The sequence below is a fragment of the Ambystoma mexicanum genome, chromosome 10 (genome assembly GCF_040938575.1).
Source record: "Ambystoma mexicanum isolate Mex_15411 chromosome 10, UKY_AmexF1_1, whole genome shotgun sequence".
Lineage (NCBI taxonomy): Eukaryota > Metazoa > Chordata > Amphibia > Caudata > Ambystomatidae > Ambystoma > Ambystoma mexicanum.
The window spans coordinates 1,160,442,680-1,160,455,053 of record NC_090932.1 but is presented as its reverse complement, the minus strand read 5'-3'; the positions used below and the strand labels follow the sequence as shown (position 1 = coordinate 1,160,455,053).

The 12,374-nt window shown below is 47.8% G+C and overlaps 1 protein-coding gene across 3 annotated transcripts in view; it reads right to left on the bottom strand.

The window, feature by feature from the left end:
* Nucleotides 1-12,374, bottom strand: part of STARD7 (StAR related lipid transfer domain containing 7) — a 531,540-nt gene that overhangs the window by 416,742 nt on the left and 102,424 nt on the right. The gene's annotated exons all lie outside the window — the stretch shown is intronic.

Sequence of the window (12,374 nt, the reverse complement as noted above, 5' to 3'; positions counted from 1 at the left end):
AAGCTCTAAACTCGGTGCTGGCAGATTGCTAGTAGTACAATCGCAAAGTATACTTTGACTGCAAAGCTTTCTCAGATTTTGAACTTTACATATAACTCAAACAGAAGTGAATACGGAACTCAATTTGCATTCAACTACTGCATGCTTCTTAAACTGCTGAGAGCAAGGGCAGTTTGACACCGTTTTTATTAACATGTAATTTCCCAATAAATGTCACAAAGCTACACCTGCAGTGAGCTACCATTAAAGCATTCAGCAATTGGATGCCTTACAAAATAGGCGGCCATGGAGCAAAGACACTGTTCTCATTTTTATTCCAATCCCTTTTTCAATTACTAGCAAAAAGCATTTTAAAAAGTGTACTTTTTAAATAACGGAGGTATGTTTTTATCATACTTTTTTTGTTACCCTTTTTTATGTCAAGTTGTTTGGGGTAACTCGCGTCAGTCATTTTTGCAGTGTTTGACTGATATTGTGCCGACGTTTTCACCTACATCATTACGCTATATTGAGGACACTCACAAACTCATCCACATCATACAATCTAAAACTGTCTGGATGAAAGAAGCTGCCTGAGGGAGACCTTGATCCATGGATTTTCCCAACACTACTGTAAAGACCTTTTTTCTTATGTGGGAACACCACCTGAGAAATAAAGGCCCAGAAGGCTCTGTAAACAGATCACTGCAAGAGGAGTTTTGAAACAATGGACCAAAAGGCTCGTGCTATAGACTAGGTGTTTTCTTCCATCTTATAGGCTACATGCAAAAACTGAAACTTGCTCCTGCAGCACTCGTCCACCCCTCGTTCTCATACTGTGAGCATGGGAGTGTCTGAGGTGCTGAGCATTATGATTTAACAAAGGGAAAACCATGTGCATACATGTGAACACTTGTGTATGGCCGTACCCAACTCCAGCAACCAATGGTTGCAATCCCTTGCTCAGTTCTTTTCATCCATTTCTCTGGAACAGACACTTAACTGAGTAGAACAGTGTGCTTCCTGTTGGAATTCCACCTTCTAATTGGCTTGCCAAGTCCTCATGGTTTACTTCCTCCACAAAATGTTGTATTCATAGTTCGGACTTTCAGAAGTGCATGTCTTCATTTATTTAATAATTTACGGTGCATTTGTATGGTGCCTATACAGAAGTGTTTCCAGGCACCACAAGAAAGAAATGGGGGGCCGGGGGACATAGAAAAAAGAAAACAAAGACAGTTATATTGGCCTCGAGACAATCCTACCGTGCAAGTGCAAAGACAAAGGGGATAAGTGTAGGGGCGGGAGGAGTAGGGGACAGGAGGAGAGGGGAGGGGGTGAAGGGCAGCAGTGGGGTGGTTGAAGGGGGGGAGCAAGTGCTGGGGTGGCAACGAGGGAAAGTGCCAAGGGAAAAAGGGGGGGTGGGGAGAGGGCAGATACGTGTGATCGGCAGGGTGGACCAAATTCTGGCTAGTCCGGGGAAATGCTGGTAGGGGATGCAGGGGGAGAATCAGAAGGGATCAGGCACCATTCGCAGCAGCAGAGGGACATTAGCGCGGGAGAGGGAAGAGGGCAAGGAGGAGGAGAAAAGGAGAGTCTTGAGAAGTTTCCGGAACTTAAGATGTGGCTCAAGTCTTAGAGGGGGTGTTCCAGCTGGAGGAACCTGCTCAGGAAAGGGATCTATCTCCCACTCTCTGCTTGAAGAAATGTCTGACTTGCAGAAAGTTGGAGCTAGAGGACCAGAGTACTCCAGCAGGGAAGTATTTAGTAAGAGAAAGCAGGATGTAGAGATGTCTCAGGTCCCAGACAGCCGTGTTGATGTTGCAGAGGGTCTCGAATTTGATCCTTGCGGTCACCGGGAGCCAGTGGAGAGATTGTAGGGCTGGAGAGATGCAGTCCTGGGCTTGAAGCCAAGGATAAGTCTTGAAGCCCTATTCTGTATTAGTTGAAGGAGATGAAGGGAGGAAAGTGGCAGATTGAGGAAGAGGCTATTGCAGTAGTCCATCCTAGAGAGATCCAGAGCTCTGGAGACGTTGAGCTTCTGGGGAAAGGTGAGGAAAGGGAGAAAGCCTCAGAGGAGGTGGAGCTGAGAATTGGACTTCTTGGCAAGGTCCGTGATGTGTGGAGAGAAAGAAGAGTCAAAGATGACCAAGGTTTTTTTGTCTCACAAGAGAGTGAGGGGAAGGGGCCCAAGTAGGGTGGCCAGATTTGGGGGTGGGAGGACAGGGAGCAGGCTTCCCAATGAGAAGGATCTCAGTCTTACTGGCAGAGATCATTAGAGTACCACGCTTGAATAGCAGTCAGGCATGAGAGAGTAAGGAGAGGAGGAAGACGAAGGAAGCTTAAAGGAGAGCTGTGTGCTACTCGACACCACACTGTCACCATATTACTAGATACCATTCTCTGTGGTACGAAAATACAACTGCCTTTCACATTGTACTGCATAAAACTCTAACCTGTACATCCAAGTATGACTAGCAACAGTAAGTCTGTAAGCCTGTAACCAATTCTTAAGCCTGCATGACTTGTAGCCATCTATGCAAGCCTGCATGCCCTGTAACCAGATTCTTAAGCCTGCATGACTTGTAGCCATCTATGCAAGCCTGCATGCCCTGTAACCATATTCTTAAGCCTGCATAACTTGTAGCCATCTATGTAAGCCTGCAAACCCTGTAACCATATTCCTAAGTCATGCACCCAGATGCCAGGGCTAGGCGCGCAATACAAATGTAATAATAAATGAGGAGAGAAGGTGGAGATCAAGTGGGCCAGAGGGGCTACGTAGATGTTGAAGAGCCATGGTGATAGGATAGCGCCTGAGGGACGCCACAGGTAGAGAGTGAGGTGGAGGAGAGGAAAGGCCCATTTGCACTTGGGAGGGTCGGTTTGAAAGGAAGGTGGTCAACCACACCAGTGCCCGGTCTGTGTTGCCTAGGGTATCAGAGACTATTTATAAGGATGGAGTGTCAAAAGCAGAAGCGACATTGAGGAGGATAAGAACAGAGGAAATGTTAAGAGTCCAGGCTCAAGAGCAGGTCTTCACGGGTGTTCAGGGGAGCAGTTGCCGTGCTTCTGGATGCTCTGAAACCAGACTGGTGGTCATGTAGGCAGCCAGCCAATTCAGTGTGGAGTGTCAGTTGGGAGCTGACCAGATTCTCCATGAGTTTTCCAAGAAAGTGGTGATAGAGATGGGGCGATAGTTAGCCAGGCAAGAAGGGCCAGCAGATGGCTTTTTTAGGAAAGGATATTATATGATTATGATATGGCATTTATAATGCGCCTATACACAAGTGTTTCAAGGAGTGACGAGGCAAGGGAGGGGGATCAAAGGGAAAACAGACAACGATCCTACTAGGCCATGCGTCATTCAGATCGCGCAAGTGCATGGGAAGGGGGAAAAGGGAAAAGTGTGTGGGAGAGGGGAACGTGCAGTACATGGGATAGAATACATAAGATATAAAAAAACAGCCAGCTGGTGGCAAGTGCAAGGTAAGTGCAGACATAAGTGCAGACATAAGTGCTGGTAGGGGGACTGTAGGGATACACCAAACAGTCCCAAGGTGCAGGGGTTGCCAGGGAGGCAGTGCAGGTGGGCAACTGGCGGGGCCTGGGCCTGGGATCAGAAAGGGTGGCCAGGTAACCAGTGCAGTTTCTGTCAGGAATTCAGCAGGGGAGAGAAAGCAGAAGCAAAGAGGAAGGTTTTGAGGTACTTCCGGAACCGGAGATGGTTCTCCTCAAGTTTCAGGGTGGCAGGAAGGCTGTTCCAGAGGGAGGCCCCTGCCGAAGCGAGAGATCTACCACCAACTCGTTGCTTGGAGAAGCGACTGACCCTGAGGGAGTTGGAGGCAGATGAGCGAAGAGCTCTAGAAGGAAGATATTTAGGAAGAGAGAGTTGAAGGTATTGCGGCCCCAGAAGGCCGTGTGGACAATGCAGAGGGTTTTTTAAACTTAATCCTCGCAGCCACCTGGAGCCAGTGCAGAGATTTCAGTCCTGGAGAGATACGATCCCTGGGCTTGAGGCCAAGGACAAGTCTTGCAGTCCTGTTCTGGATAAGTTGCGGAGAGTAGAGGCAGGCAGATTTAGATAGAGGCTGTTACAATAGTCGAGCCTAGGAGAACCAGGGCTCTGGAGACGGTGAGCTTCTGGGGGAAGGAGAGGAAAGGAAGAATACCTCTGAGGAGGTGCAGCTGTTAGTGTGACTTCTTAGAGTCGTCAGAGATGTGACGAGAGGAGGAGAGGAGTCGAAGATGACCAAGGTTTTTAGCCTTGCAGGTGGGAGCAAGAAGAGGGCCAAGAGAGGCCGGCCAGAGAGCTGCAGGGAAGGAGGGAGTGGGTGTGCCTATGAGTAGAATCTCAGTCTTACTGGCATTAAGACAGAGGTCATTGGCGGCACACCACTCCTGGATGGCAGACAGTCAGGATGAACAAGAGTGCTTGAGAGGTTGTGGGAAGGAGCCAGTGGCAAAGGAATGGTTACAGAGGTCAGCCAAGGCTGGGGCAAGAGAGGCAATGTTGTCGTTTATGGTTCTGTAAGAACAGGGGAGCACCTGTTTGGAGGAGACTTTCATAGAGCGGACTACTCGAGACCTCGTCCGGTGCAATGGGAGAGGAGGCGGCGAGTAGGGGGGAATGTGGGGGTGGTGGCAGGAAGAAGGGGGGAGGGAGTAGATGACAGTGAGGACAGGATGTCCAGAGTTAGAGGAAAAGTGGGAGGCCAGTGCAGAGGGCCTGGGAGGGAGGAGGAGTAGGATTGGCAAGCTCCATGCAGATTTTGAAGAGTTCAGCCGTGTTATTAGTGGCCCCAGTAATACGGGCTTGAACATGAGCCCTCTTCTTGGACTATTAACCTGGAGAGTGGCGACGCATGCTGTAGTGGTCTGCCATCTGATTTTTTTTAACCCTCTTCTACGCCATCTAGATAGACCTGAATGTACTGTGATGGGGACATATGCTGAGCTGAATCCGAATAAATGGCAACCATGCTCCCCTGGGATAGTTCAAACGAAGGGATGAGGGCCACAAGCTCCGCAGCTTGAGCAGAGTAGTGTGAGGGGAATGGCACTTTCGCTATCACATGGTATTCTCCAGATTCAAGTGCAACTACTGCTGCTCCCGTGTGCCTGATCAGTGTTCTGATTAATCGTTGATGAACCGTCAATGAAGAACACCTGCGCTTCTTTGAGCGTATCCTCCAATGTATGTCCATTCGTCAGTGGTGCCATCGTATGTAGTGCAATCATGTACTTGGTCATTTCGCTGTACTGGTTCTGCGATAAACCTTGCTGGATTGACAGTGTGGCACCTGACCATGTGAATGTAAAGATTGGACATAATTACCTTATACCCTGATGCTCATTGTGTGGTGAGAGTGTGTGAGGAATTCGATCATCCGCAGGGGGAGAATGCACTCACCTGGGCTTTTTTGATCTTTTAATAATGAAAATGAATGATGGGAGACCAACCTCCAAGAAATGTGAAAGGCAATTCTGTGCACATTTCATCTGCTTCCTGCACAAAATACATAGTCACATGTACTCTGGGAAGACAGCCTACAGGCGACATCTTCCCCAGTCATATTCAGCTGGAATGTGACAGCCCCAGGTACATGAAAGCAGTCCAAGAAGGGGAAGGCACACCTTGCTCCAGCCATGAGCAGCCCAATTTAAATATCAAAGGCTCCATGGATCTGCATGCCTTTTGTCTAAATTCGGCTGGTTGCAGTGCAAACTATCGAGATAATTGAGGCAAGCCTGAAGGGGCTTGGTGGCCGAATAAGACAACAGGAAGGCAGGACCCATTGGTATGCAATGTGTCAACTTGAAGCTAGTTCCCACCTCTCTGTATGAAAGGCAGTGAATGGCCTGTCTGGGTCCAGCAGTTACCGCAGGTGTCCGTGCAGAGCAGAACCCTTTCAAACCGTTACAGAGGAACGAAGGTTGTGGTTTGGGAGAGACAAAGTCTGCTCCCAGCACATACTTGAAGGGACGCCTGCGCTTTAATCAAGAGTCACAGAGGGCTCAGTTAACCAGGGAGACACTTAGATCTACAATAGACAGGAAGATGGGTGGGACTTGGGTATATGTTTTTACCCCTTGTCTGTCCTGTTGCTTAACACCCTGGTCCTGACCTCATGCATAACAGAAGATTGTTGGTGGGGACCCAGGATTGGTTCTGCCCCAATCAATGGGGCCCATTTGGCTTTAAAAGGAGGGTTGAACCCCTCACATAGCAGATCTGAAGACTTCGAAAGGAGTAAGGAGGACTTAACTGGATTCGAGCTGAAGGTAGTCTACCTTACATATTCCGCCAGTGAAGGAAGGCCAGGAGTTTCAAGAGGGAAGCGCGATCCCTCCCCTAAACATCTCCCAGGGAACAGAGGCAGATACCAGACTCACCCATCCAGCAGCTCCAGAACCAGTACCCAGCCAGCACACAACGTGCCCTGCTAGGTTCTGCCAGCAAGCTTCCTAGTTCGGAAGTGCCGGAGAGTCTGCTGAAACCGGTAGACCTTTAGTGAGTTCAGGCTAATTCCCTAAACCCCTGGGACACTTGTATTATTTGGGAGCCTGGGTATTTAAGAACACAATATTTTTAAACATAGCAGAAGAATCTACATGTTTAATACACCAAAAAGGGAGAATTAAAGTATATTTCACTCCCGCTAGTTTGGGGGTTTTAAACCTTGCGATATTGGGAAAGTAGTAGTAGTGAGTTAGTCTAGGGCTAACCCTCTTTCCAACCCCTTTCCTAGATTGTCATGTTTTCAGTTAAAGACTTATTTAAAGGAAAATTGGTTGGGAAAATGCCTCTCTGACCCTATTATAAAAGGAGGAGTTTCCCTACCTAAAAACCCCAAAACGAAGTGTCAGTCAGGATGTCAAACTAAAAAGCTGTCCTTGTGTTTAAAACGTCCTATCCTGACCCTCACACTTTAACAAAATAAACTGAGAAAGGAAATGTCTTCAACCTGATATTGGCAAAAAGTGTACATAAATGAAAATGAGAATAGCTCCAACGAAGATTTTGTCCAAGGTGGTTCCATTCCCCTGGATTCTTAAATGGGATGGCAATGTCTCTTTACTAACAGTTCCTTTGTCTCTCTCCTTGATTCACAATACTCCAGTTAGGCAACAAGTTATGTAACAGACTTTCTTTAACACATGTTACTCCTTTATCTAACAAACACTGTCCTGCTTTAACATTTCTTTGCAAATTGCCTGGTGTACTCTACTGCCAGGACTGCTCTTGTGTTTTCAAGTGCCTGGTATCCGTGTCTTGCCAGGACTATGTATTTTCACAGTTCCTCTATATCACCAAAACTGCATATACCGTTCTTGGCTGAGTAGATCTGTCTGCTTTAATGTCACTCAAACTTTGCCCCACATTTGCATCTTATGCATTCATATCTTATTTGGGTTTGATCTGTACTTTGTCTTTTCTGCTTTCAAACAGTCTTCTTGTGGTTTCTCTATTAACAATTCAAATTGTCGGTGCGGTCGCCGGAACGCCCTCGGGTCCACACTTGCTTTGGGCGGACTCGCCTTTTCACGCCAGCATCACCAGTGTTGTTCGCACTTCTGCAGCGTGGCTCTGCCACTCGCTTCCCACTCTGGGTTGTGCAGATGACCTTCCGGCTTCCTACCCCACTCTGCTTTCACACGCCCCTGCTTCCCTTCAGATCCCGATAAGGAGAACGCTGCCAATTCGAGCTGCAGAGCGTCCAGGAACTCTCTCGGCTCCCGGCAGCTCCATGGCACATCCTACTCACGCACTGCATCTCTCCTTCTGGCTCGGTGAACTCCACTGCTCCACCACACAAGCGCATGTATTCAGCGTTCATAAGCCTCTGCAAAGAAACCAACGCCTACTCCTGCCCTGCCACACACCGTAGTGCGGTTGCCATCTTTAAATGGCCAGCGCACAAGTGGTTTCGTAGAACAAATAGTCAGGACACAGAGCTTTGGGCTCCCGTTAACCTTGCATCAACTCTTTCATCCTCCTCATCTCAGTTATGGGATTTGGGGGTCCATGGTTGTCATTGGACATACAGTATTTGGATAGTCTTTCTCAGTGGTTTTACATGAAAAAACAGTCCACATAAAGGCACACCAGAAGCAAAAATGTATGTTGGCGCTTTGATTGTTCAGGTCATAGGTGGGAGTTTGACCTAAAGAATAATTGGAAGAGATTTCTTTACTTCCTCTACAAGTGGGACAAACACCTAGCAATAGGCCATTCGGTCTTGGGCATTAGAGGGTCTTCCTCATGGGAAAGATGGGGGGAGGGGGGAAATACCGCATCTCGTCCAATGAAGTCATGGCATCTTGCGGGTACGTCTCCTCCCATGTGATCTTCCCTCATATAGCTGCCCCCGGGTCAGGATCAGGTAGTGGCTGCCGTCCCCTGGTCACATCGGAGGAGGTCACTGCCGGGGAATCCGTGATGATTCCATTGGATTCATCACATAAGACATGCATTGTACACTCAATTGGAGAAAGGAGGGGGTGCGTGAGCGGGAGGTGGTCGAAGCCATCACGATCCTGTACCAATCGATTAACAACTTTACAGCAAATAAATTAGATCAAGTTAGAGCAAAGTGGGGAAAAAAAACCTAGGAGCATTAGGAGGAGGAGTGGGTAGAAGTGCAGACAGTGGTCAGAGAGGTTAATATGTCTACAAGGCTCAGACTGGTAGAACTTAAGGTGCTACATCGAGTGTACTATTGAAGGGCCAAACTACACGGAATGGGAAGGGCATCAGATGAGTTCTGCTTGAAATACAGGCGGGAGGGGGGTGTTGTTGAGCACACTGCTGAATGGAGCATTATATGTGAGCTCTGCAGGCAAGCCTAGGTCCAGGGTCAAAAACTCACATTATCGCCTTGTTTCCTACCAGATTAACTGAATTGATGTGTGAAGATGTCGTCCAGTTGCGTGCCAAGAACTGAGTAAATTGATGCAGTATCTCCTGTGTAACATCGTGTGTTTCAAACAGCCCCGAACAGCCTCCTGAGAAGGCCAGATCGCCACGCGAGTTCGAGAGCGGTGGCTGCACTTAGTATTACAGTTGAGGTATCAACGGCACGCCCCACCTCCACCCCAGTCTGCAGACAAACGAAGTGGCCGCGATACGGAGCAACATAGAGCCGGCGACATATCCTGCGATGGCGCTCCGGTAAATGTCAGTTGAGTGCCTGCACATACACGGACATATGGGGAGAGGCTCCAGCAACCGCGATGCAGAACATTGCACGGGACCGCTCTATTGCAGGTGAGGCCAGCCCAGACCCTCCCCCCGACCGAGCCTACATCGTAGAACCCCAACCGCATACAACTCTGCCGTGCCCGCGACAACTCAGCGGGTCGGGCAGTGGAAAGAACTTTGGGGCTAAACATAATAATGTGACACGCCAGTCGGGAACGAGTACCGAAAAGAGCAGACACATGGCTGGCCTGAGGAGAACGGACAGCCCTCCTCCTCCCTGCACAAACTGAGGGCTCACCAGCAACCGTTCGAGGGCCACTACAGTAACTCGACCCATGGGCTAAGGAGCATAGGCCCCCCCACAGAGTGAAATAGAGCTGCACAATCGACTGGAGGGCCAACACTCTCCCTGCAAACTAACGCACCCTCACGGACCGGCCTGCAGTAACTGCAACTGTGCCCTAGCGGGACACGCTTTTACGCCCAGGCAGCAAGACTGCAGCCCTGCAGACACCCCGGAGGCTCGAGGGGGGACGAGGCGGCCAACACAAAGCGGCAGAGACATAACGCATCAGCAAACTATAGCCGCTAGCACATATAGAAGTAGACCCCTGCCACCCACTGCAAAAGTGTTATAAACTCAGCTGCACACCACTCGTGGGCCACCGAGAGCAGGAACCGAAGGGTTACACTGCCAGTTGTAACGCCCCAACACACTACGTGGCCCATACTACATGTGCTGGCTACGTACTACAGGGAATATAGTGCCAGTAGTGGACAATAACCCACAAAGGGCTACGAGAGCGCCTGGTGCCACAATGCATGGAATGACCCAATATCTTGAGAGAACAACCGAAGGAGGCTCAGGGCACAACATACACTGACTGTAAACGGCCCAAAATTCACCCTGGTCACCACTGGGAGAAGTCATTGAGAGCAGGGAGTGAGCAAAGAGTTCAGACCCATAAAGGACCGAGACCTGGACCCAACAAGAGCCAGCACTGCCTCCGGTTAAAACCAAGAACCAGACACCTTGGCACAGGAAGCACAGTCAAAGCAACATAATGCCGAGGAGGAGGGACTTGACACCACTCTCCCAAAAGACCTCCGTCAAAGAGACACAAGGCCCTTGTAGGACACAGAGCAGTAAGGGACACTTGATTACTATTGATCCAACCAGAAACTGTGCCGAGTATGGCTGAGAAAGACCCAAATGGATTTAAATTAATAAGTTGGAATGTATGGGGACTGGGAATGCCGGTGAAAAATAAGGAAAATAATGGCATAGCTTAACAGATCTGGAGCCCAGATTGCATTTCTTCAGGAGACACATTTACTGGGAAAAAAAGCAGAAAAGATAGCTCCGGGATGGGGCAGTCACCATTTCTACACAACTTACTCGAACAGAGCTCAGTGGGTACTAACTTTAATACATAAAACGTTACCATTTACACACTTTGCGACAGTGTGTCCCGGAAGGGCGATACATGTTGGTCCACGGGAAGCTATCTGAGATCTAGGTACTCCTTGTCAATCTCTAGGGCCCAAACATTGACGATCCTGACTAATATAACAAGATCTTCCAGGAATGTGCAAGATATCCTACAGCTCACATAATTATGGGTGGGGATTTTAATACAATACTAGACACCCAGAACAGCAGCACGTACGATACATACGCATATAACTGATCTGGATCTACGCGATGTCTGGAGATCGTTGCATGGAGAAAAGCGAGCATACACTTTTTACTCGACGGTGCACGACATGCACTCTAGGATCGATATCTGGTTGGTATCACAAAGAGTCCTGGGATGGGTGTCCGTGGCGACGATATTATCCAGAACATTGTCAGACCATTCACCTGTAGTGTTAACCATGCAAATCCCCAAGGTCTCCCCACAAAGATCCCTGTGGGGATTTAAAGCGGCCCCTCTATCTGATCATGTATATAAGACTAACCTGACCCAACACACAGACAAATATTTCGAAAATAATGACGGCTCAGTAGAGAGTTAGGCGATGCTATGGCAAACCTTTAAAGGCATATATAAGAGGCGTCGCCATGTCGACCAAGTTTGGGGTGCATTAAAGACATACGTAGGGAGCTCGGGAGGCGAGAGAAGCACATAGCACAACTACAGGAACAATACGCCATTAACCCAACAGCCCAGACTAAACTAGATATCAAAAGTCAACTAGAAGGCAGGGTATGCTGGACCACCAGTTAATATTTACAAATTGAAACTGCAAACAGATGATTTATGCTGGGGTTGTGTAAATGACAAGGGTACCCTATTATACCCTCTTTGGAGCTGTCCAAGAGTTCAAAGCTTCTGGAATGAGGTGATTGATAGAGTTGAAATGATTTTAAATATAGTTTTACAGAGATCAGCGGTGAATATAATCTTACTTCTACATCGGGATAGATGTAAAAACTTGATAAACTACAACAATTGGATAGATAAGGTTATGTTATTGGCAACGAGACTGATTCTCTGGGTCTGGAAAACTAGGAAGAATCCTTCAGTGGAAGACTGGTTAGTGGAATTGCAAACTTTATGGAATTATGAAAAACTCATTCAAGGCAGGGGAGAAAGAGGAAGAATAGCTTGTGATATGGGGGCCATTCAATGCCTTATATGACTGAATATTTAAGATACTGATGAGGAGTGGGTTACTTCTTGTTTTTCTCCTCTTCTCTCGCTCTCTCTTCTCTTTCTATTTCTTCTTCGCTGATAGCTTAGTTTGGTGTTTGTCTGAGTGAAGTCCTGTATTTGTGTCTGTGTCCTAAAAATAAAATTGTGTTTATATTTGTCATTTTTTTACTGCTTGCAAAAATTGGAAGTTGCTTAGTGTGTCTAAGGGGGGTGAATTTAATTGTAATGTTTACTTACTATTGTGCAATTAACAAAATGCTGTTAAACTGGTCATTTATGATTTTTTAAACACCGCTGTAATATACTGTGTAGAAATATATTTGTTGACATCCTAATAAAAAGATGGTTAAAAAAAACGTCAACTAGATGAGTACAAAGACACAGCAGAACGGGAAATTCGCTACTTTGACAGACGGGCTGCTGCTAGGCGGCATGGAGAGCTAGAGCACCCAGGTAAACTTCTAGCTAAGATGGTGAAAGGGGAATGCGGAAACCCCAACATCCCCTGTATAGATGGACCAGACGGGACA